The 22,989-nt window shown below is 44.2% G+C and overlaps 1 long non-coding RNA gene across 1 annotated transcript; it reads left to right on the top strand.

Moving 5' to 3' along the window:
• The first annotated feature begins 1,584 nt into the window (after positions 1 to 1,584).
• Positions 1,585 to 11,674, top strand: LOC125161710 (uncharacterized). Its single transcript, XR_007150734.1, has 3 exons — positions 1,585 to 1,684; positions 9,762 to 9,865; positions 11,578 to 11,674. It is a non-coding gene; the product is annotated as an uncharacterized LOC125161710 (long non-coding RNA).
• The last annotated feature ends 11,315 nt before the right edge of the window (positions 11,675 to 22,989 follow it).

Raw genomic sequence — 22,989 nt, 5'->3', positions numbered from 1 at the left:
GAGGGAGACCCAGAATCGGAAACAGGCTCCAGGCTCTGAGCCATCAGCCCAGAGCCTGACGCGGGGCTCGAACTCACGGACCGCGAGATCGTGACCTGGCTGAAGTCGGACGCTTAACCGACTGCGCCACCCAGGCGCCCCAACCTGCAGTTTTTAAGTGGAGGTAACCTGATGCTGCCAGGTCACTGTGATGAGAGAGAACCAAAAGGAAGGTCTGGCAGCAGAAGCAGCTACTAAAATGCCAGAGACTCCAGAATGAAATACACCAGCCTGGTACTACCATCTACCTCCTAAACTGTAACTTCTTGGTTCTGAAAAATTCTCCAGGAGGCATAAAATGGGAGAAAATATTTTCAAAAAATGTATCTGAAGACTTGTATCTAGAATAGATTTCGTGATTCAATATTAAGACATCTCAAGCTCTTTTTTTAAGGGCAAAAATTTGAACAAGCACTTCCCCAGAGAGGTTTAAAAATGGCAAAATAAATGCATGAAAAGATGTGCAACATCATTGGTCATTAAAATGCAAATGAAAATCCTATGGAGACACCACTACAAATCCACAAGTACAGCTAACGTGAAAAACACTGACCACACTGAGCACTGGCAAGGATATGAAGAAACTGGATCTCTCCCACTCTGCTGATAGAACTGGTAAATAGTACAACCACTTGGGAAAATGCTTTGGCCATTTCTTAAAAAGTTATATGCTTCCTATATGATCTAGGTTTTCCATTCCCAGAGAAATGGGAGCATGTGTCCATGCAAAGATACAAACATGAATGTTCACAGAAACTTAATCTAGGAGATGTAAACTGTACAAAACTGAAATGTTCATCAACAAGTGAATGGATAAACAAGTTTTAGTATATCCATAAGGGAATAATACTCAACAAACAAAAGTAACAAACTACTGATACACAAAACAAAGTTGAATCTTAAAATTATGGTGAAAGAAGCCATACTGCACATACTGTACATCCTGTTTCCATATATATAGAATGGCAGGGGATGCAAAATTCACTTAAACTGACAGAAAGCAGACCAGTAGTTACCTGGTGACAAGATAGTTGAGAGAAGGATTATAAGGGCATCAGGGAACTTTTGAGAAGGATGTCGACGTTCATTATCATAATTGTGATGATTTCATGGGTATATACATTGTCAGAACTCATCTGATGGTGTTTGTTAACAAAAATTTTTTTCTCCTGGCGTGCCTGGATGGCTCAGTCAGTTTGGCATCCAACTCTTGATCTCAGCACAGGTGTTGATCTTGGGGTCATGAAGTCTGAGCCCCATGTTGGTCTCTGCACTGGGCATGTAGATAGATAGATAAATAAATGTAAAAAAATTTTTCCTCCTCAGGCTGATAAAAGGGTGTGGTACCTGACATACTTGATATTTTTATTCTGGAAAATTCCAATCCTTATCTGGAATTCTTAGAGAGGTGTTCCACCAAGGCTTCCAAATTGTCTTTTGTAGCAAAGTGGAATGGAGTAACTTTGTCTTTTGAGGTGCATTCTGCTGTAGGCCTGGCAACTTTGGAACCTAGAATCAACCTCTGTCCCCAGCAGATGAGGAACATGAAAGGCAATATTACTCGTCCTGTTGCATCTACACGACTCCTGAAACAGAATGCTACGGGCACCAGTGACAGTCACAACAAAGTTTATTGCAATGAGAGGTAAGGCAAACCTATCGATCGGGACCGACACTCTTGACCAGAGTGCGGTCTCGAACAGCCAGGACACAGAGTTTTTATAGCTGACCACATCGTCTTTTTTTTTTTTTTTCTGAAATTTATTGACAAATTGGTTTCCATACAACACCCAGTGCTCATCCCAAAAGGTGCCCTCCTCAATACCCATCACCCACCCTCTCCTCCCTCCCACCCCCCATCAACCCTCAGTTTGTTCTCAGTTTTTAACAGTCTCTTGTGCTTTGGCTCTCTCCCATTCTAACCTCTTTTTTTTTTTTTCCTTCCCCTCCCCCATGGGTTCCTGTTAAGTTTCTCAGGATCCACATAAGAGTGAAAACATATGGTATCTGTCTTTCTCTGTATGGCTTATTTCACTTAGCATCACACTCTCCAGTTCCATCCACGTTGCTACAAAAGGCCATATTTCATTTTTTCTCATTGCCACGTAATATTCCATTGTGTATATAAACCACAATTTCTTTATCCATTCATCAATTGATGGACATTTCGGCTCTTTCCATAATTTGGCTATTGTTGAGAGTGCTGCTATGAACATTGGGGTACAAGTGGCCCTATGCATCAGTACTCCTGTATCCCTTGGATAAATTCCTAGCAGTGCTATTGCTGGGTCATAGGGTAGGTCTATTTTTAATTTTCTGAGGAACCTCCACACTGCTTTCCAGAGCGGCTGCACCAATTTGCATTCCCACCAACAGTGCAAGAGGGTTCCCGTTTCTCCACATCCTCTCCAGCATCTATAGTCTCCTGATTTGTTCATTTTGGCCACTCTGACTGGCGTGAGGTGATACCTGAGTGTGGTTTTGATTTGTATTTCCCTGATAAGGAGCGACGCTGAACATCTTTTCATGTGCCTGTTGGCCATCCGGATGTCTTCTTTAGAGAAGTGTCTATTCATGTTTTCTGCCCATTTCTTCACTGGGTTATTTGTTTTTTGGGTGTGGAGTTTGGTGAGCTCTTTATAGATTTTGGATACTAGCCCTTTGTCCGATATGTCATTTGCGAATATCTTTTCCCATTCCGTTGGTTGCCTTTTAGTTTTGTTGGTTGTTTCCTTTGCTGTGCAGAAGCTTTTTATCTTCATAAGGTCCCAGTAATTCACTTTTGCTTTTAATTCCCTTGCCTTTGGGGATGTGTCGAGTAAGAGATTGCTACGGCTGAGGTCAGAGAGGTCTTTTCCTGCTTTCTCCTCTAAGGTTTTGATGGTTTCCTGTCTCACATTTAGGTCCTTTATCCATTTTGAGTTTATTTTTGTGAATGGTGTGAGAAAGTGGTCTAGTTTCAACCTTCTGCATGTTGCTGTCCAGTTCTCCCAGCACCATTTGTTAAAGAGGCTGTCTTTTTTCCATTGGATGTTCTTTCCTGCTTTGTCAAAGATGAGTTGGCCATACTTTTGTGGGTCTAGTTCTGGGGTTTCTATTCTATTCCATTGGTCTATGTGTCTGTTTTGGTGCCAATACCATGCTGTCTTGATGATGACAGCTTTGTAGTAGAGGCTAAAGTCTGGGATTGTGATGCCTCCTGCTTTGGTCTTCTTCTTCAAAATTCCTTTGGCTATTCGGGGCCTTTTGTGGTTCCATATGAATTTTAGGATTGCTTGTTCTAGTTTCGAGAAGAATGCTGGTGCAATTTTGATTGGGATTGCATTGAATGTGTAGATAGCTTTGGGTAGTATTGACATTTTGACAATATTTATTTTTCCAATCCATGAGCAGGGAATGTCTTTCCATTTCTTTAAATCTTCAATTTCCTTCATAAGCTTTCTATAGTTTTCAGCATATAGATCCTTTACATATTTGGTTAGATTTATTCCTAGGTATTTTATGCTTCTTGGTGCAATTGTGAATGGGATCAGTTTCTTTATTTGTCTTTCTGTTGCTTCATTGTTAGTGTATAAGAATGCAACTGATTTCTGTACATTGATTTTGTATCCTGCAACTTTGCTGAATTCATGTATCAATTCTAGCAGACTTTTGGTGGAGTCTATCGGATTTTCCATGTATAATATCATGTCATCTGCAAAAAGCGAAAGCTTGACTTCATCTTTGCCAATTTTGATGCCTTTGATTTCCTTTTGTTGTCTGATTGCTGATGCTAGAACTTCCAGCACTATGTTAAACAGCAGCGGTGAGAGTGGGCATCCTTGTCGTGTTCCTGATCTCAGGGAAAAAGCTTTCAGTTTTCCCCGTTGAGGATGATGTTAGCTGTGGGCTTTTCATAAATGGCTTTTATGATCTTTAAGTATGTTCCTTCTATCCCGACTTTCTCAAGGGTTTTTATTAAGAAAGGGTGCTGGATTTTGTCGAAGGCCTTTTCTGCATCGATTGACAGGATCATATGGTTCTTCTCTCTTTTTTTGTTAATGTGATGTATCACGTTGATTGATTTGCGAATGTTGAACCAGCCCTGCATCCCAGGAATGAATCCCACTTGATCATGGTGAATAATTCTTTTTATATGCCGTTGAATTCGATTTGCTAGTATCTTATTGAGAATTTTTGCATCCATATTCATCAGGGATATTGGCCTGTAGTTCTCTTTTTTTACTGGGTCTCTGTCTGGTTTAGGAATCAAAGTAACACTGGCTTCATAGAATGAGTCTGGAAGTTTTCCTTCCCTTTCTATTTCTTGGAATAGCTTGAGAAGGATAGGTATTATCTCTGCTTTAAACGTCTGGTAGAACTCCCCTGGGAAGCCATCTGGTCCTGGACTCTTATTTGTTGGGAGATTTTTGATAACCGATTCAATTTCTTCACTGGTTATGGGTCTGTTCAAGCTTTCTATTTCCTCCTGATTGAGTTTTGGAAGAGTGTGGGTGTTCAGGAATTTGTCCATTTCTTCCAGGTTGTCCAATTTGTTGGCATATAATTTTTCATAGTATTCCCTGATAATTGTTTGTATCTCTGAGGGATTGGTTGTAATAATTCCATTTTCATTCATGATTTTATCTATTTGGGTCATCTCCCTTTTCTTTTTGAGAAGCCTGGCTAGAGGTTTGTCAATTTTGTTTATTTTTTCAAAAAACCAACTCTTGGTTTCGTTGATCTGCTCTACAGTTTTTTTAGTTTCTATATTGTTTATTTCTGCTCTGATCTTTATTATTTCTCTTCTTCTGCTGGGCTTAGGCTGCCTTTGCTGTTCTGCTTCTAGTTCCTTTAGGTGTGCTGTTAGATTTTGTATTTGGGATTTTTCTTGTTTCTTGAGATAGGCCTGGATTGCAATGTATTTTCCTCTCAGGACTGCCTTCGCTGCGTCCCAAAGCATTTGGATTGTTGTATTTTCATTTTCGTTTGTTTCCATATATTTTTTAATTTCTTCTCTAATTGCCTGGTTGACCCACTCATTCGTTAGTAGGGTGTTCTTTAACCTCCATGCTTTTGGAGGTTTTCCAGACTTTTTTCTGTGGTTGATTTCAAGCTTCATAGCATTGTGGTCTGAAAGTAAGCATGGTATAATTTCAATTCTTGTAAACTTATGAAGGGCTGTTTTGCGACCCAGTATATGATCTATCTTGGAGAATGTTCCATGTGCACTCGAGAAGAAAGTATATTCTGTTGCTTTGGGATGCAGAGTTCTAAATATATCTGTGAAGTCCATCTGATCCAATGTCTCATTCAGGGCCCTTGTTTCTTTATTGACCGTGTGTCTAGATGATCTATCCATTTCTGTAAGTGGTGTATTAAAGTCCCCTGCAATTACCACATTCTTATCAATAAGGTTGCTTATGTGTATGAGTAATTGTTTTATATATTTGGGGGCTCTGGTATTCGGTGCATAGACATTTATAATTGTTAGCTCTTCCTGATGGATAGACCCTGTAACTATTATATAATGTCCTTCTTCATCTCTTGTTACAGCCTTTAATTTAAAGTCTAGTTTGTCTGATATAAGTATGGCTACTCCAGCTTTCTTTTGGCTTCCAGTCGCATGATAAATAGTTCTCCATCCCCTCACTCTCAATCTAAAGGTGTCCTCAGGTCTAAAATGAGTCTCTTGTAGACAGCAAATAGATGGGTCTTGTTTTTTTATCCATTCTGATGCCCTATGTCTTTTGGTTGGCGCATTTAATCCATTTACATTCAGTGTTATTATAGAAAGATACGGGTTTAGAGTCATTGTGATGTATGTTTTATGCTTATAGTGATGTCTCTGGGACTTTGTCTCACAGGGTCCCCCTTAGGATCTCTTGTAGGGCTGGTTTAGTGGTGACAAATTCCTTCAGTTTTTGTTTGTTTGGGAAGACCTTTATCTCTCCTTCTATTCTAAATGACAGACTTGCTGGATAAAGGATTCTTGGCTGCATATTTTTTCTGTCTAGCACCCTGAAAATCTCGTGCCAATTCTTTCTGGCCTGCCAAGTTTCAAAAGAGAGATCAGTCACAAGTCTTATAGGTCTCCCTTTATATGTGAGGGCACGTTTACCCCTTGCTGCTTTCAGAATTTTCTCTTTATCCTTGTATTTTGCCAGTTTCACTATGATATGTCGTGCAGAAGATCGATTCAAGTTACGTCTGAAGGGAGTTCTCTGTGCCTCTTGGATTTCAATGCCTTTTTCCTTCCCCAGTTCAGGGAAGTTCTCAGCTTTATTTCTTCAAGTACCCCTTCAGCACCTTTCCCTCTCTCTTCCTCCTCTGGGATACCAATTATGCATATATTATTTCTTTTTAGTGTATCACTTAATTCTCTAATTTTTCCCTCATACTCCTGGATTTTTTTATCTCTCTTTTTCTCAGCTTCCTCTTTTTCCATAACTTTATCTTCTAGTTCACCTATTCTCTCCTCTGCCTCTTCAAGCCGAGCCGTGGTGGTTTCCATTTTGTTATGCATTTCATTTAAAGCGTTTTTCAGCTCCTCGTGTCTGTTCCTTAGTCCCTTGATCTCTGTAGCAAGAGATTCTCTGCTGTCCTGTATACTGTTTTCAAGCCCAGCGATTAATTTTATGACTATTATTCTAAATTCACTTTCTGTTATGTTATTTAAGTCCTTTTTGATCAGCTCATTAGCTGTTGTTATTTCCTGGAGATTCTTCTGAGGGGAGTTCTTCCGCTTGGTCATTTTGGACAGTCCCTGGCGTGGTGAGGACCTGCAGGGCACTTCCCCTGTGCTGTGGTGTATAACTGGAGTTGGTGGGCAGGGCCGCAGTCAGACCTGATGTCTGCCCCCAGCCCACCGCTGGGGCCACAGTCAGACTGGTGTGTGCCTTCTCTTCCCCTCTCCTAGGGGCGGGATTCACTGTGGGGTGGTGTGGCTCATCTGGGCTACTTGCACCCTGCCAGGCTTGTGATGCTGGGGATCTGGCGTATTAGCTGGGGTGGGTAGGCAAGGTGCTCGGGGGCAGGAGGGGCAGGCTTAGATCGCTTCTCCTTAGGTGATCCACTTCAGGAGGGGCCCTGTGGCAGCGGGAGGGAGTCAGATCCACTGCCGGAGGTTTGGCTCCGCCGAAGCGCAGAGTTGGGTGTTTGCGCGGAGCGAGCAAGTTCCCTGGCAGGAACCGGTTCCCTTTGGGATTTCGGCTGGGGGATGGGCGGGGGAGATGGCGCTGGCGAGCGCCTTTGTTCCCCACCAAACTGAGCTCTGTTGTCAGGGGGCTCAGCAGCTCTCCCTCCCTTTGTCCTCCAGCCTTCCCGCTTTCCGAGCAGAGCTGTTAACTTATGACCTCCCAGACGCTAAGTCGCGCTTGCTGTCGGAACACAGTCCGCCCGGCCCCTCCGCTTTTGCAAGCCAGACTCGGGGGCTCTGCTTGGCCGGCGAGCCGCCCCTCTGCCCCGGCTCCCTCCCGCCAGTCCATGGAGCGCGCACCGCCTCGCCGCCCTTCCTACCCTCTTCCGTGGGCCTCTCGTCTGCGTTTGGCTCCCGCGACTCTGTTCTGCTAATCCTCTGGCGGTTTTCTGGGTTATTTAGGCAGGTGTAGATGGAATCTAAGTGATCAGCAGGACGTGCAGTGAGCCCAGCATCCTCCTAAGCCGCCATCTTGCCACAACTCCTGACCACATCGTCTTATTATCACCTGGGAACAGAATGAAGGAATAGTTCCCAGGTGGAAACAGTTCAAACAGGCCCTTGCCCCAATCCAATCAAACACTAATCACATCCCTTGATTGATAGGATAAGGCTGTTATCTCTTAACCTATAGTGTTAAAACAAAGCTGTTATTTCTTAAGGCTACAGGTTAGCCCTACACTACAAGTTAACCCCCTTTTCTTGTCCATGAATCAATCCCTTGATTCTTCATTAGGAACTAAGGGGACATAGTTGAACCTAATCATTTACCAACTTGCCTCTTGACATACTGTACTAACCAATTGATAATGCATGGGCTAATAGTTAACCCAAGAAGTAACAATAGTAGTGGCCCAGCTATGGTGGTAAGCAGTGATGTGAGCCAGGGGGGCCAAGAGTGATACCAATTATTGCTGGCCTCCCTGGCACATTCTCTGGCTCTAAGATTGTTCCTTACTAAACTGAGAGTGTCTCAAATTGCTCCGGAATTGTTGGCATGAGACATTATGCGCCAACCCTGCCCTTGGAGGTCCCCTAGGGTTAAAATTTGTTGTGAACCCCAAGGGCACAATGACATCATTCGGAGGCCTCAAGTGTGCCCAGTATCTCAGAATGAGGAGAAAATAGATGAGCTGGTGTTGGGTTACATTTTCCTTGGGCCTCACATTGGGGGTTCAGGGTTCTAAGGAGAGTAATTAGGGTGTCAAGGTCCCGTCCTGTTAACCAGGGGGCTAGTGTCTCACAACCCCATTTGGCACAGTGGTATTGGCCCTCTCCTTCACATTCATTTCTTCTATTTGCATCTTAGCCAAATTTCACTCTAGTGCCCTATTTCCACATCCGCAATTTTTCTCCCCAATGTTCCTGAGAGCTCTTGCCCAGGTTTGCAACCCCCATTCTTCTCCTACAAGTTCACACAGGTCGAATAAGAAATAAAGCATAGTACGAGAGGCATTAGACGTTACCACCTTCCCTGTGACAGTGTCTGAGTTCCCATTGGTATGGCCAAAAAGACAAAGGGTGCAGTTCCACACAGTCTCCCAAGCTTATTATACAAACCCAGACAAGTATTAATCCTGCATCAGTCTTATCTTTAAAGGATCCTCTGGGTGCCTTTTGACCTTCCATCACTGTTCATTCTCTGGTCCCGTATCAGTCCTGGGTATTTCTGCCTCCACGCAGTTTTTCTTAACCTGAGAGTGACAAATCCAGGTTCGGACACCGTCTATCTTCATGGCCGTTGGTGTAGTCAGGATCACGGTGTGCAGCCCTTTCCAGCACTGCTCCAGGGTTTGAGCTCATGCCTCTTGACCCAAACTCAGTCTCCTGGTTGAAAGGGGTGGGGAAGAACAGGAGGATGGGTGAAGGCTTTTTTCAAGGCCTTAGTTATTTCCTTTTGTACAAGATGCAGGGCCATGAGTGAAGCCAACAAGTGGTCCTGTTCTAGCTGTTCTTTTATGTCGACCCTAGCCTCGGCAAGGTAGGTGGAGGTCTGCCAAATAAAATTTTGTAAGGGGACAATCCCTTGAGTACAACGCGTGCGCAAAAGGGCAAAAGGCAGAACATCAACCCAATTTTTGCCAGTCTCAAGGGACAATTTGGTTAAGGTCTCTTTTAGAGTCCAATTCATCCTTTCTACTTGACCCGAGCTCTGGGGTCTATATGCGCAATGTAATTTCCAATCTATTCCCAATGCTCTAGCTAGACCCTCCAATACCTGTGCCGGGGAAGGCCGGGCCATTGTCCGATCCTATGCTCAGAGGCAGCCCAAATCTAGTAATTAGTTCATTTAATAATTTTTTAACTGTCACCTGAGCTGTTTCTGATTTCGTGGGGAATGCCTTAACCCACCCGGAGAAGGTGTCCACAAAAACGAGCAGATATTTATATCTGTATTTCCCTGGTTTAATTTCAGTAAAATCTACTTCCCAAAAGCAGCCTGGCTCAGTTCCTCTCTTTTAGCTTCTGAAAGCTTATTTGCACCCTGATTTACTTGGGCTCAACTCACACATCTTTCAACCATCTCCTCAATCTCTTTTCCCAGGCCTTGCACCCTGAACTTTTTCCGCACCAATTTCGCCATCTTTGTTTTTCCCCGATGAGTCCCTTGGTGGAGCAGACACACCATGCGTCGCCCAAGTGCCACGGGTAAGAGTATCTTACCTTCAGGATCCTGAAACCAATTTCGTCCTGGTATTATACTTCCTCCTTTTCTTCAAATCCACTCCAAATCTTTAGGAGTGTAATTGGGCTCCGGCAGAAGCAGGGGGCCTATCAAGATCAGTAGTGCCAAAGCACTTTTACTTTCAGTTAAGGCAGCTTCCCGGGTTGCCGGGTCAGCCAGGCGGTTTCCGACTGCCTCTAGGGAGTTGCCTTTTTGAGGTCCCAGGGAGTGCATGATCACAAGTCTCACAGGTTCCCAGATGGCTGTTAGAAGGTCTAGAATTTCGGCTTTATTTTTGATGTCCTTGCCCTCCGCCGTGAGGAGGAGGCCACGCTCTTGATAGATGGACCCATGCACATGTGCAGTTGCAAAGGTATAGCGGCTGTCCGTATAAATATTAACTGACTTGTTTTTACTGAATTTCAGGGCTTTAGTTAGCGCAATGAGCTCTGTGCGCTGGGCTGAGGTTCCCCGGGGAAGGCAAAAATGTAGAGGGGGACCTAGTCCTTCGGGCAGCAAAGTAGCTGGGTTTAAGGCTGCAGGCTGGTATCTGGGGCTGGTCGAGCAGCAATGCCTGATACTGGGTAATCCAAGCATTTGATAGCCACCATTCTGGGGGAGCCCGCAGTAAGGCCTCCACTTCATGGGGCACCTAAACAGACAACGTCTGTCCCAGGGTTAGTTTATCTGCGTCTTTGACTAGTAGCGTGGTGGCAGCAATCTGTCGAATGCATGTGGGCCACCCAGAAGCAACTGGGTCTAGCCTTTTGGCTAAATAGGCCACTGGTTACTCTGGCGTTTACTGCTCTCAGGTCTTGAACTGGCTGAAAATTGGAAGAGTTAGACTTTTGGACAGGGAGAAGTAGAGTATTCCATGGTGACTTGCATGGGGTCAGAATGCCCGAGTCGTGCAAATGCTTGATGTGAACAGGGATTCCCCACCTAGCCTCCCAGGGCATAGAATATTGTTTCAGTCTTATCGGAAGCATGGACACCTTAAGTTCCACAATTATTGGGGCGTGATGAATCACCAGTCCAGGTGGATTGGTCTCCACCCATACCTGGGGAAAGTCTGTCCGGAGACTTTTAAGGAGGGGATTGACTGTGTGAACATTTTCATTGGGCACCGGGGTAAGTAGGCCCTCTTCCCCAAGTGGCACAGTCACCATCACTATTGTTGGGTCATCCTGGCCGATTTTAACATGCATACCCCCTTCAGTGAATCTCAAAGAAGCAGTTTATGTAATAGGTCTCTACCCAGTAATCCGGGGTAGGGGCATTCAGGCATGATTAGGAAAGAATGTGTAACAGTTTTACAGCCTAAATCTACTTGTCATTCAATGGTTCATTTACAAGTTTGGGACCCAGTCGCTCCTTGCACCAGGGTTGCTCCTTGCCTGGTGGGGCCAGGATCTTGTTTTAGAACTGATTTGCCCCAGTGTCCACCAAGAAAGTCTTAGGCTGGCCCCCTACATTAACAGTAATCAACAGCTCAGAAGGGGCCACCAAGCGTGGCCCCATCAGTCGGAATCAACTTTCATTATCGACGCCTGGGGTGGCTGAGTTTTACGCTGGGCTAAGTTGGGGCAATCCTTTTTCCAGTGTCCCTCTTGCTTACAATATGCACATTGGTTTTTTCCTAGTGGCGCTCTAACCCAACTGACTTGTTTTTGTTTTGTTTTTTTCTTTTTGCCAGACCAGAATTCTTTGGGCACTTGGGGTCCCCTTCCCTCACAGGCATCCAGGACGGCCACTACCACCTGAGTCAATTTTTTTGTCGGTCTCTCTTCCTGCGAATCCCTATTGTTAAAAACTTTTTGGACTATTTCAACTAACTCAGATAAATTTTTCTCTTTGAACCCATCTAATCTTTGCAATTTCTTCCGAATGTCTGGGGCTGCCTGTGAGACAAAGGCCAGGTTTAATGCCCCTCTATTTTCAGGTGCCTCAGAGTCAATAGGGGTAAAGGTATGGTACACTTCCATGAGCCTTTCTAAGAAGGCTGAGGGGCTCTCCTCAGTCCCCTGAACTACCTCAGTTACCTTAGATATGTTTGTGGGCCGGCGGGTAGCCACTCGGAGACCTCCCAGTAGAGTCTGGCGAAATAGGGTCAATGATCGCCTACCGTGAGGAGTGTTTGGATCCCAATCTTCAGGGTGCAAGGAAGGAAAGAATTCCATGAGTAAGGTGGGTTCCTTGGTGGGATGCCTGTTTGGCCCCATCACCAATTTTTGGGCTTCTCGACGGATTTCATCCCATTCCTCGGTAGTGAAGAGAACATGCAAGAGCTGCTGGCAGTTATCCCAGGTTGGCTGATGGATCACAAACATAGTTTCAAGGAGAGAAATTAGTGCTTGGGGTTCTTCTGAGAATGGGGGGCCCTGAAGCCTCCAACTATAAAGGTTGCTAGTGGAAAAGTGCACACAAACCATAAAGGGTTGGACATCACCCTGCAGGGGTGGCCCTGGCTAAAGGGGTAAGGCAGCGGGAGGGGGGATGGAAGTAGGTTCCTGACCGGGTGTGAGATGGGCTCAGGGGAGTGTCCCGACTTGGGCTTGCCTCCTGGTCTGAAGCATCCTGACCCGTATTCTCCAGGCGAGAACTATAGGGCCATTTACAAGTTTCTTATTCTTCCTCGGGTGCAGATGGTAAAGGGGGCGGCTGCTTAGCCCCATCAATATTCTTATCAAATGGACAGCCTTTAAGTGGCAAAACCTGTGCTTTAGGGAGGTGAGGGGGAAGGAAAGGTTTTAGCCAATCTGGAGGGTTTTCGATGAGGGTTCTCCATGCTTCAATGTATGGGATTTGATCTTTGTGCCTAGAATAGACAATAGCATGAACCTTATGTACCAGAGTAAGGTCAAAGGACCCCTGCGGAGGCCATTCAACCTGAAAGCTGGTCCATTCCACTTCGCAGAGAGTTCGAAGGACTGGCTTCTTGACATGGAAGCCGAGAATTGAGGCAGCTTTCCCATAGTCCTGGAAATGGGTTAGTATGAGACTCAGAGGGGTGGGGGTACTCTGATTTTGACCCATGACAAAGATAGGCAAAACTGAGAAGGACACACAATCAATAGAAAGAAAACAATTAAGACAAAACCAAGAAGGATGCACAATCAACAGAAAGAAAATAATTAAGACACGAAGAGAACACAAGTTCGAGATCTCAAGGCCAGTAGGCGGCAGCCGCCACATAAAAATAGGATCCTTTCTAACAGAAACCAAACTAAATGGGACCCACTGGCGTTCTGGTAGGAACCCTGACTCTGGGTCTATAGCAACGTCTGGCACACCCTTCTTGAGTCATTCAAATGGTGCACCCCAATCCTTACCTCTCCCAATCCTGAGCCTCCTTTCAGGGGTCGGCAGAGCAATCCGAGGAAAGGGCCCTGTTTCAGACCTTTAACTTTCCCAGCCAATGCACCAAATGTTGCATCCACACGACTCCTGAAACAGAATGCTATGGGCACCAGTGACAGTCACAACAAAGTTTATTGCAATGAGAGGTAAGGCAAACCTATTGATCGGGACTGACACCCTTGACCAGAGTGCGGTCTCGAACAGCCAGGACACAGAGTTTTTATAGATGACCACATCGTCTTATTATCACCTGGGAACAAAATGAAGGAATAGTTCCCAGGTGGAAACAGTTCAAACAGGCTCTTGCCCCAATCCAATCAAACACTAATCACATCCCTTGATTGATAGGATAAGGCTGTTATCTCTTAACCTATAGTGTTAAAACAAAGCTGTTATTTCTTAAGGCTACAGATTAGCCCTACACTACAAGTTAACCCTTAGAGTCCAAGGTCACTTACCAGGTCACAGCCAACCAACCCAACAGTTTGTCTTCCCAGATCCCAACTGTGGACCTGTGCCCTGGCCACCTGGTCACCTGGCTTCCCAAGCTCCTCATACTGTCCATTGTTTTTCTGGTGTGTGTTTTCCCTCTGAGTGCTGGATTGAGACCATTTTCTCTAAAATTCAGAGTTTTTAAGGATGCTCTTGGAAACCAGTCTCCATTTTCAGGGCAATGGTATTCCTCTTTCCATTGTATCCCCAGGTCACAGATAAACAGCTCTTTCATCCTTCTGAGCCGCTTTGATCATTGATGCCTTTATCCCAAATCTATACCCAGCCAGTCTCACCCTTCTGGAGTCCTCGTGAGCCCAGACTCTGTACGAGTAATCTGTGGATCAGTCTGACATACATATGCTTAGCCGGAGTCATAAATGCCTTCATTATCCTGGACCACCCAGCTAATATTTTGTCTTCAATATGAATGCCTGGCTCCACAATAGCCCTGTTGTTCTGCACCCTTAGGCTGTGGCGAAGCCCAACCATAATCTCCTTGTTCATAAAGGACCCACAGAGTTCAGATTATCCTTTCTACTTTTGTGAGCACTTGTAAAATCCTTTGGGAAATCAGTGTAGTTTACAGCAGTGTCTTATGCCACTCCTCTCTCAAGCTCCTCCTGGCTGTTCGTGGGGGATTTCCAAGTGACCCTGCGCACCACACACAGAGTGGCCGCCAGCGCCTGCCTCTGCCCACGTGCCAGGTCTGACTCGGGGGCTCAGGCTCCTGCCATATTCCCTTTCTGCCTCTGTCATCCCTCCTAAAACGTGTTTATGTCCTTCACACATAACAGAAATACAGGAGGACATGAGAGAGAAAAGCCACCAGCCTAATGAAACTCATACAGTATTGACCCCCTTCCATCCTGCCTCAACATAGGAGGAAAGCAAGAGGAGATGCCTGCCTGTGTAGACAAAACCCTGCCCTGGCTGTTTATTTTCCTGACAATAAAAATGCCTCTTTGTTGTTTCCAAACTGTTGCTGAAAATTCTGTGTTAGATGCTGAAACAGACAAACTTGTGTTGAATTGTCCACTGTTACTTTGTTTCTCAGTGTTGTCTGTGGACATGTGACATTGGCATCACCAAGGAGCATGTTGGAAAGGCAGAATCTCAGGTCTCTTCCTAGTGTTACTGAATCACAATCTGTAGTTTAAGGAGATCCCCAGGGGATCAGAGCCTGAGAAGATCTTCTTAAAAAGCTAATTGGCCAGCTTGTTACAACGAATGGGAAAGAGCTTGTGGTTTCCTGGGCCTTGTTGGCAGTTTCTAGCATTCTAGAATTCCCTAAAGGGTTGATTCCTTAGCGGTCCTGGTGGGAAGAAAGTAAAGAACACCATCCAGTCTGGGACACAGAGTGTGTATTTAGGGATGGGGTCAGATGACATAGGAAAGCCACAGGTGACATCAGTCCTCCATGGCCTTGGGAAAAGCCACCAGCAGTCACCCATCACACAACTCCTGGAGGTGACAGCTGTTTTTACTAATCTTAATAAACCTCAATCACATGCCATGAAAACATTTCTATTTAAAATGTTTCCCTTTACAGAGGTGGTATTTGTTCCTTCTCTTTTTAGACCAGTTTTTACACACACACACACACACACACACACACACACACACATCCAAATACATACAGTCAACATGGACTACCAGAGAAATAGAAGGGAAAAGCTTTAATTCATATGATGCCATCTCCACCAAGCATTACTCAGTTATGACTCTCCAGGAGAAGTCAAGTTAACGTCACTATTCTCGGGGTCTCTCCTTTGCTCTGCTTCCTCATTTCCCTCTAGACCAGAGGCTCCAAACTGAGGGAGATTTTGTTCCCAGGGGACATTTGGCAGTGTTTGGGGACATTTTCAGTTGTCGTAGCTAAGGATACAGAGGTGCTGCTGGCATTTGGTGGGTAGAGGTCAGGGATGCTGCCAAATGTCCTACCACACAGAGAATGGCCCCACAATAAAGAACTGTCTGGCCCAAAATGTCAAAAGTGCTACAGTCAAGAAATTGCTTCCAGACAGCTCCTGGTCTAACCATATTCCACGACCATCTTACCGTTTATCCTATAATGAGATCCCACAACCTGCCCTGCCCAAGCATAGCCATCTCTCTCTTTCCTTGGGAAAGATGCAAGGGGCTTAATAATAATCGTATGTCATGTATATTAAATGTTTAACCAATCCAGGCATTGTTCTAGGTGCTTTCCAAGTACTTGCAGCCATTACTCTTTATAGCAAACCTGGGGGCTACTGTTATTATGTCATTATTATATCACCCCCATTCAACAGAGGAGGAAACTGAGGCCTAGAGAATTGAAAACTTGCTCAGGTCCCCCTGGAGCCAGGATTTGCACCCAAGTCAATTGTCTCCAGAACCCTCCCTCTTAACCACAACACCATTTCACCTGAAACACTAAATACTTGCCAGGGAACTGAGGATGACTTTCATAGGTAGTTTGTTGCCTACCTGTCAAGACTTCAGGAGACCCAGCTCTGTGGACAAGGCCCTTCCTTCTCAGGAGAACGTGCTCTTTTTTACATGTGTGGCCTCCCCCCAGAAGCCAGGTCATTCATGGGAAGTAAAAGAGGAAAGAACCAGCATTCTTTATGGTAAATCCAGAGGTGAGGAAGTTTAAAATGTCTCTGCCTTCATTTTCCCTTATTATGCAGTAGGCAGTGCACATGTGGGTGAGATGAACAGAATCAGGATCCCCCAGCTTGTGGAAGCTGATGGAAAAAATAGAGAAATAGTCTGAAATCTGGCAGACTGACTTGTAAAAGGACCAAAGAATGAGCGAGTGGTGGTGATTGTTTTATTAGTGTCTGAGTAACAATGTGTAATGCTGACTGATCTGAACTGAGGAGTTCCATTCTTTCTGGGAGAAAGACTTATACTCACTCCACTTGAGGAAAAGATTCAAGAGAAACAAGGATTTTATTCTGGAATAGAGATTTACAAAAATACCAGCCCCTTTGAGTGTTTCGCCAGCCACAGGGCTAAGTAGGCCCTTCCTTTCTGCCCCACCCTGTGCCCACAACCCCTCCCCAGCCCACACTACAACCAAGACAATACTGGTGTTTTACAAAAGACAATCAAAAACAGTGCAGAGTAAGTATGGTTATCCACCAGCTTTTATGGAGAAAAATTAAAGTTCAAGTATTTAAGTAATTTAATACACTTTCTTTTACTGGCATGGGCAGAATTGTTTCTGATGATAAGAATGTCAACCAACACCAATAATAATGCCAACCAGGAATGGACCAATTTTTGAATGTCAGGCACTATCCTCACAGTTTTATATTCGTATCTCCTTTAAACCACACAACAACCTTGCCACCATATGGATGAATAAATTGAGGTTCAGAAAGGCACAATAATTTTCCTAAAGTCACACAGCTGGCCAGGTGGCAAGGTTGTTAATTCATTATGTCATTCTAATGAGCAGGCTGTTCTGTGGGTCCCTTGATCACTTACAATGCCATTAAGATGCTTATAAATTGGGCGCCCACAATCCAATGGCACCGATATTGTAGCTTCTTCCTTCTCTCAGTCTCTCAGTCACTCAGTAACCTCCCCACATTCCTGGACCATAAGTCTGCCCTGTGGAGAACAAAGTTGCCATGGAAGGTGCTCTGATTGGGCAGTATGTTGGGTACAGCCACTTGGGTCAGGGACTCTCAGGGGAGAAGGGAGAATTTTGTTCCCTTGGAAAAAAGAAGACACACAGAGTTGCCTTGCCCTCAGGCAAAAGGGGATTGAAACAAAAGTACCAGGAAGAAGAGAACGGTAGAGGAAAAGGAAGAATTTGCCATCATTATTTTGGTATTTTTTTCCTGGGATGCTTTACCTCTGTCTTAGTGGATTTGGGCTGCCATGACAAAATACCAGAGTCTGATTGGCTTATAAGCAGAAACTTATTTCTCACAGCTCTGCAGGCTGGGAGTCTGAGATCAGGGTCCCAGCACAGTTGGGTGAGGGCCATCTCAGGTCTCTGACTTCCTGTTGTATCATGAGGTGGTGTAAGGCACAAGGGAGCTTGCTCAGGTCTCTCTTATTAAGGCCCTAATCCTATTCATGAGGACTCTGCCGTAATCACCTCCCAAAAGCCTCACCTCCTAACCAAAGGTTAAGTTTCAACATATGGGGAGGGGGACACATTCAGACTACAGCAACCTCTGTGTCAGTGGTTCTCAAGAAGGGGATGATTTTGCCAATTAGGGGATATTTGTCAATGTCTGGGAACACTTGGATCACAGTTAGAGGGTGAGGGGCAGTACTACCGGCATCCAGCAGGTAGAGGCCAGGGATGTTTCTGAGTATCACACAATGTACAGGACAATCCCACACAACACAGAGCCACCTGACTCAAAATGTTGGTAGTGCCAATGTTGAGAAGCTCTGCTCTAGCTTCGTGAGCACAGATCTAGCACAGGATATTTGGGCCAAAACCACAACTTACCATGAACCTTGAGAAAAGCATCCTTCAGTTTCGCCTGGCCCCATTTCTCTCTCTGTCAGCAAATGAGTGGGGATTCAGAAATTTACAGACCCTTTTTGTTCCTCATCCCTGAATCTGAATATAAAAGGAAAGAAATTGATTCCCAATGCTCACGGGATCACAAGCCCATTGCACACTGTCAGATACCATCGAAGTTGTGACTTGTTTACTTACTTTTCCTTGTGGAAACAGGAATCTGAGAAAAAAGTTAGTCCTGCAAACTATAGGGGGGAAAAGGAAACGGGAACATTTCAGAAAGATTTTTCAGGGGTTACCTCACTCTGATGTGGCTAAAGTAAAATGTACAATTTTTAAAAGAAAAGTAAAACATGAAAACCCCCAACAAACAACAGACGCCATAGGTGTTGTCTGGGGACCTGGAAACCTGGGGACTTTGGCAACCTTGTCTTTGCAAGCTGAGAAAGATTCAGCCCAGCTGGGAGCCCCAGAGCAAGGGACTGCCTGCTGGAGGAGCCCCACCCTGAAAGGAAAGGCCAGGCCTGGCACCTGCGCCTTGCTCAGTCTTTGGCAAGGGGCCACCCCCAGAATAGCTTCTTATCAGCCAATCACACTCCTGCACAGCATCTCCTTTCCTAAATGGGGAACTGAGTTGTGTCCCAGGCTTGATCCCTAGAGGCAGACCCTGAGACAGGCTTTTGTGTGAAAAGGATTTATGATGAAGGATTCCCAGGAAAAACCTGGAAGTGGGATAGTACACCACAGAAGGGAGCAAAGCTAAACCAGGTGAATTCTCGGGGGAAATCCCACTGAGGGTTACTTTGGCTCAGGCCTGGTGAGGGCATGCTGGGAGTTGACCAATGCAGGGGTGGCAGACCCAGTCTCCACCCCTGCACCACCCTGTGCCTGCCCTGGGTGAATCACTTGTCAGGGCTGCCCCTAAGGGCAGTAAATTCCCAGGCACTTCTGTTTTCTGCTCTGCAGGCAAAGTGAGTTCCCACAGTTTAGGGACAGCCCTGCCAGAGACTCAGGCTGGCTGTAGGAGGTGAAAACATCTCAAGGGTAGGTGTGCTTGAAAATGTAAAGGGCCAAGGAGCTCCGACAACACCCAAACCAGACTGAAACCCAAATTTATAATGATTGAGGCAGAAAAGGAAAATCAAGAATGGAACCAATAATTTTTAACGTTTGCATAACTATTCACTTAAAAGTCAATCTTGACATTTATTTTTCTTTAAAAATACCAGGGACAGGTAGGGAAAGGTTAGTAAAAGAGCACAAACTTTCAGCTATAAGATAAACAAGGTCTGAAGATCGAATGTAAAATATGGGGACTACAGTTGATAATGTTGTATTATTTACTTGAAATTTGCTAAGAGGGCAGAGCATAAATGTTCTAGTCAAAAAAAAAACCAATAAATATTTGAATTGATGGATGTGTTAATTAACTAGATGGTAGGAATCCTTGTACACTGTATCTATATATAAAATCACCACAATGCACATTTTAAGTATCTTATACATTTATTTGTTAGTTATACTTCAATACAGGTGAGATGCCTTCCTGAGATATTTGAGGGGCCATGCAGACACAAAGACTGGTCAGAGTCTTCCTTGAAGAGTAATATCTATGGAAAGCAAATAAGCCAAGGTGGTGGATGGGAAGCCACTTGCTTCACGAACAAATTCAATGTATTTCCCATAGTTACAGTAATGGACTTTACCTTGGTGAGGCCTTTGGGTTGTGAAAAACAAAGTCCATTAGTGACTTCAACAGGCAGAAGTTATTCTCAAAAGGCTTTACCTCAAAGTAATACTGCAGAAGCTTGTTTACAGACTTCTTTTTCTTCCTTTCAATGTTTTTCCCCTTGGATCTCTAGATAGAAGCTTCCAGAAAGAAATTTTAGATCTCTTATTTTTTAAGTTCTTGTAGGAGTGGGAAATGGATCAAAGATGTCTCTGCACCACAAATCAAGGATCAGATCTGGATTTCCTACAATGAGTTTGATCATTGTCGATAGTGGGACCAGATAATTGATCCAAATGCTGTCCCCCTTGACATCCAAGTTATCTGTCTGGATGGTTTGTGAGCTTCACCAGAAATTGTCAAATCTCCATGAGTACTATATAAGCACATGTGGTATAACTCAATCTGCTTTTTCTTTTATTTTGTTTATTGTTCCTTATTTGCTTTTTGATTTTTTAAAACAGTTTTGAATATACAGAATAATTGAGAAGGAGTACAAAGAATTCCCATATAGCCCTCTGACCACACATTCCCTAATCATTGACATCTTACACTAGTACTATACATTTACTACAATTAATGAACCAATATTGACACTTTTTTCTTTTCTTTCTTTTTTTTTTTTTCTGTAGAAAGAGAGAGAGTGTGAGCGGAGAGGGGCAGTGGGAGAGAGAGAGAACCTCAAGCAGGCTCTACACTCAGTGCAGAGCCCGACTCAGGGCTGGATCTCATGACCCTAGGATCATGACCTGAGCCAAGATCAAGAGTCAGACACTCAACTGACTGAGGCACCCAAGTGCCCCCCACACATTCTTATTAAACAAAGTTTATAGTTTATCAGGATTTCTCTAATTTTTAACCTAACATCTCTTTTCTGTCCCAAGATCCCATCCAGGACACCACATTACACTTTGTCATCCTGTTATCCTGGGCTCCTCTTGACTGACAGTTTTTCAGACTTCCTTTGTTTTTGGTGACTTTGATAGCTTTGAGAAGTTACTGGCCAGGTATATTGTAGGATGTCCCCCTATTAAGATTTGTCTGGTGTTTTTCTCATCATTGGAATGGGATTATGGGTTTTCAGGAGGAAGATCACAGAGATAAAGTGCCCTTTTCTTCACCTCATATCAAGGGCACACACTATAATCACAAATAGGATTGCTGATATTGCCTTTGAGCACCTAGCTGAGGCAGTGTGTGTCAGGTTTCTCCATTGCAAAGCTCCTCTTTTATTTCCTCTGTCCATACAGTGCTCTTTGAAAGGAAGTGCTGTGTGCAGCCCATACTTAAGGAGTAGAGAGTTGTCTCCACCACCTTGAGACTGGTATATCTACATAATCTACTTGGAATTCTGCCTGGGCGATTTGTCTCTTCTCACCCATTAATTAGTTGATTCATCATTTACTTATATCAGTTTGGGTTCAGATACTTATTTTTTATTTTACTACTGCTTTATTTAATACCATTTTATTTGTTTTGTTGCTCGTATTGTTGTAGCTTTGGCCACTGGGGGCTCTTTCAGCTTTCAGCTGGCTTCTATGGTCTTTTGACATTCCCACTTCAGCATGTTATATTTTTTAGTGCTTACTTATTTTATTTTTTTTAATTAAAAAACATTTTTTTGAGAGACAGGTGGGGGAAGGAGCAGGAGAGGAGCAGAGAGAGGGGGGTACAGAGGATCAGAAGTAGGCTCTGCTCTGACAGCAGTGAGCTTGGTGGGGGCTTGAACTCACAAACTGAGTTGAGGCAAAGTCTGATGCTCAACTGACAGAATTACCCAGGGTCTCCTTTAATTTTTTTTTTATGTTTATGTATTTGCTTTTGAGAGTGTGGGGGGGGGGAGGGAGAGAACAGAGAGAGAGAGAGAGAGAGAGAGAGAGAGAGAATCCCAAGCAGTCTTTGCATTGTTAGTGCAGAGGCCCACACGGGGCTTGATCCCACCACCTGTGAGATTATGACTTGAGCTGAAACAAAGAATCAGTAGTTTAACCAACTGAGCCACCCGGGTGCCCCAGATGCTTCCTTATTTTGTAGCACTACAAGGCTCCAGGCTCATCTGGTATATCTCCCACCCCAGTTATAAAATGAGCCCTGATTCCTTTTGTTGGAGAATGGTATTAGAAACCAAGATCTGGGCAATAGGTGTTCTTATTATTAAGGGTATCATTGCTTCTAGGCTATCTCAAGTGGACAGAGCAAAGAAATACATGTATATACACACATGTAAACACATATGTAAACATGTGTATTTATACTGAGTTAAAACATGAGTTCTGGGGCGCCTGGTGGCTCAGTCGTTGAGTGTCCAACTTCGGCTCAGGTCATAATCTCACGGTTCATGGGTTCAAGCCCCGCATCGGGCTCCGTGCTGACAGCTTGGAGCTTGGAGCCTGATTCCGATTCTGTGTCTCCCTCTCTCTCTTCTCCTTCCCTCCTTGCACTCTGTCTCTCAAAAATAAAAATAAACATTAAACAAACAAACAAACATGAGTTCTTACTGACCTCTTTAACTACAAGCTATTACCACGCGGCTCATTCCAGCCTCCTCTTCTTGTTCATATGTAAATTCCCACTCCAACAATGAGAAACTGGCTCCCATCATCACCATGCATTGGCTTAATTGTTCAGTTCCATATACATGTATAGCAGTATCAGACTTGTTAAACTATCCCCTATGGAAAACAAGTTTTTCAAATAGAGTACAATGGTTTTGTGCATGCACTTCCTTGTCCCTTTAGAATTACAGACTCCATTCATTTCTAAAGTGACTAAGGTCAACACCTTCCCTTACACCACCCCCCCCCAACACTCTCTCCAGTGAAGTTATTTCATATTAGGTAGATTCATAGATTTCATAATACAGTTAGATTCTCTTGTCATAGTACACATTTTCTCTTGGGATTCTGCTTAATTTTTTAAAATTTTTATTTAATTTATTTTTTTATTTTACATCCAAGTTAGTTAGCATATAGTGTAACAGTGATTTTTAAAAAAAATTTTTTTAATGTTTATTTTTGAGACAGAGAGAGACAGAGCATGAATGGGGG

The sequence above is a fragment of the Prionailurus viverrinus genome, chromosome A3 (genome assembly GCF_022837055.1).
Source record: "Prionailurus viverrinus isolate Anna chromosome A3, UM_Priviv_1.0, whole genome shotgun sequence".
In the NCBI taxonomy this organism is placed as follows: domain Eukaryota; kingdom Metazoa; phylum Chordata; class Mammalia; order Carnivora; family Felidae; genus Prionailurus; species Prionailurus viverrinus.
Note: the sequence above shows the minus strand (reverse complement) of the source record. Positions and strands in the feature narration are given on the sequence as shown.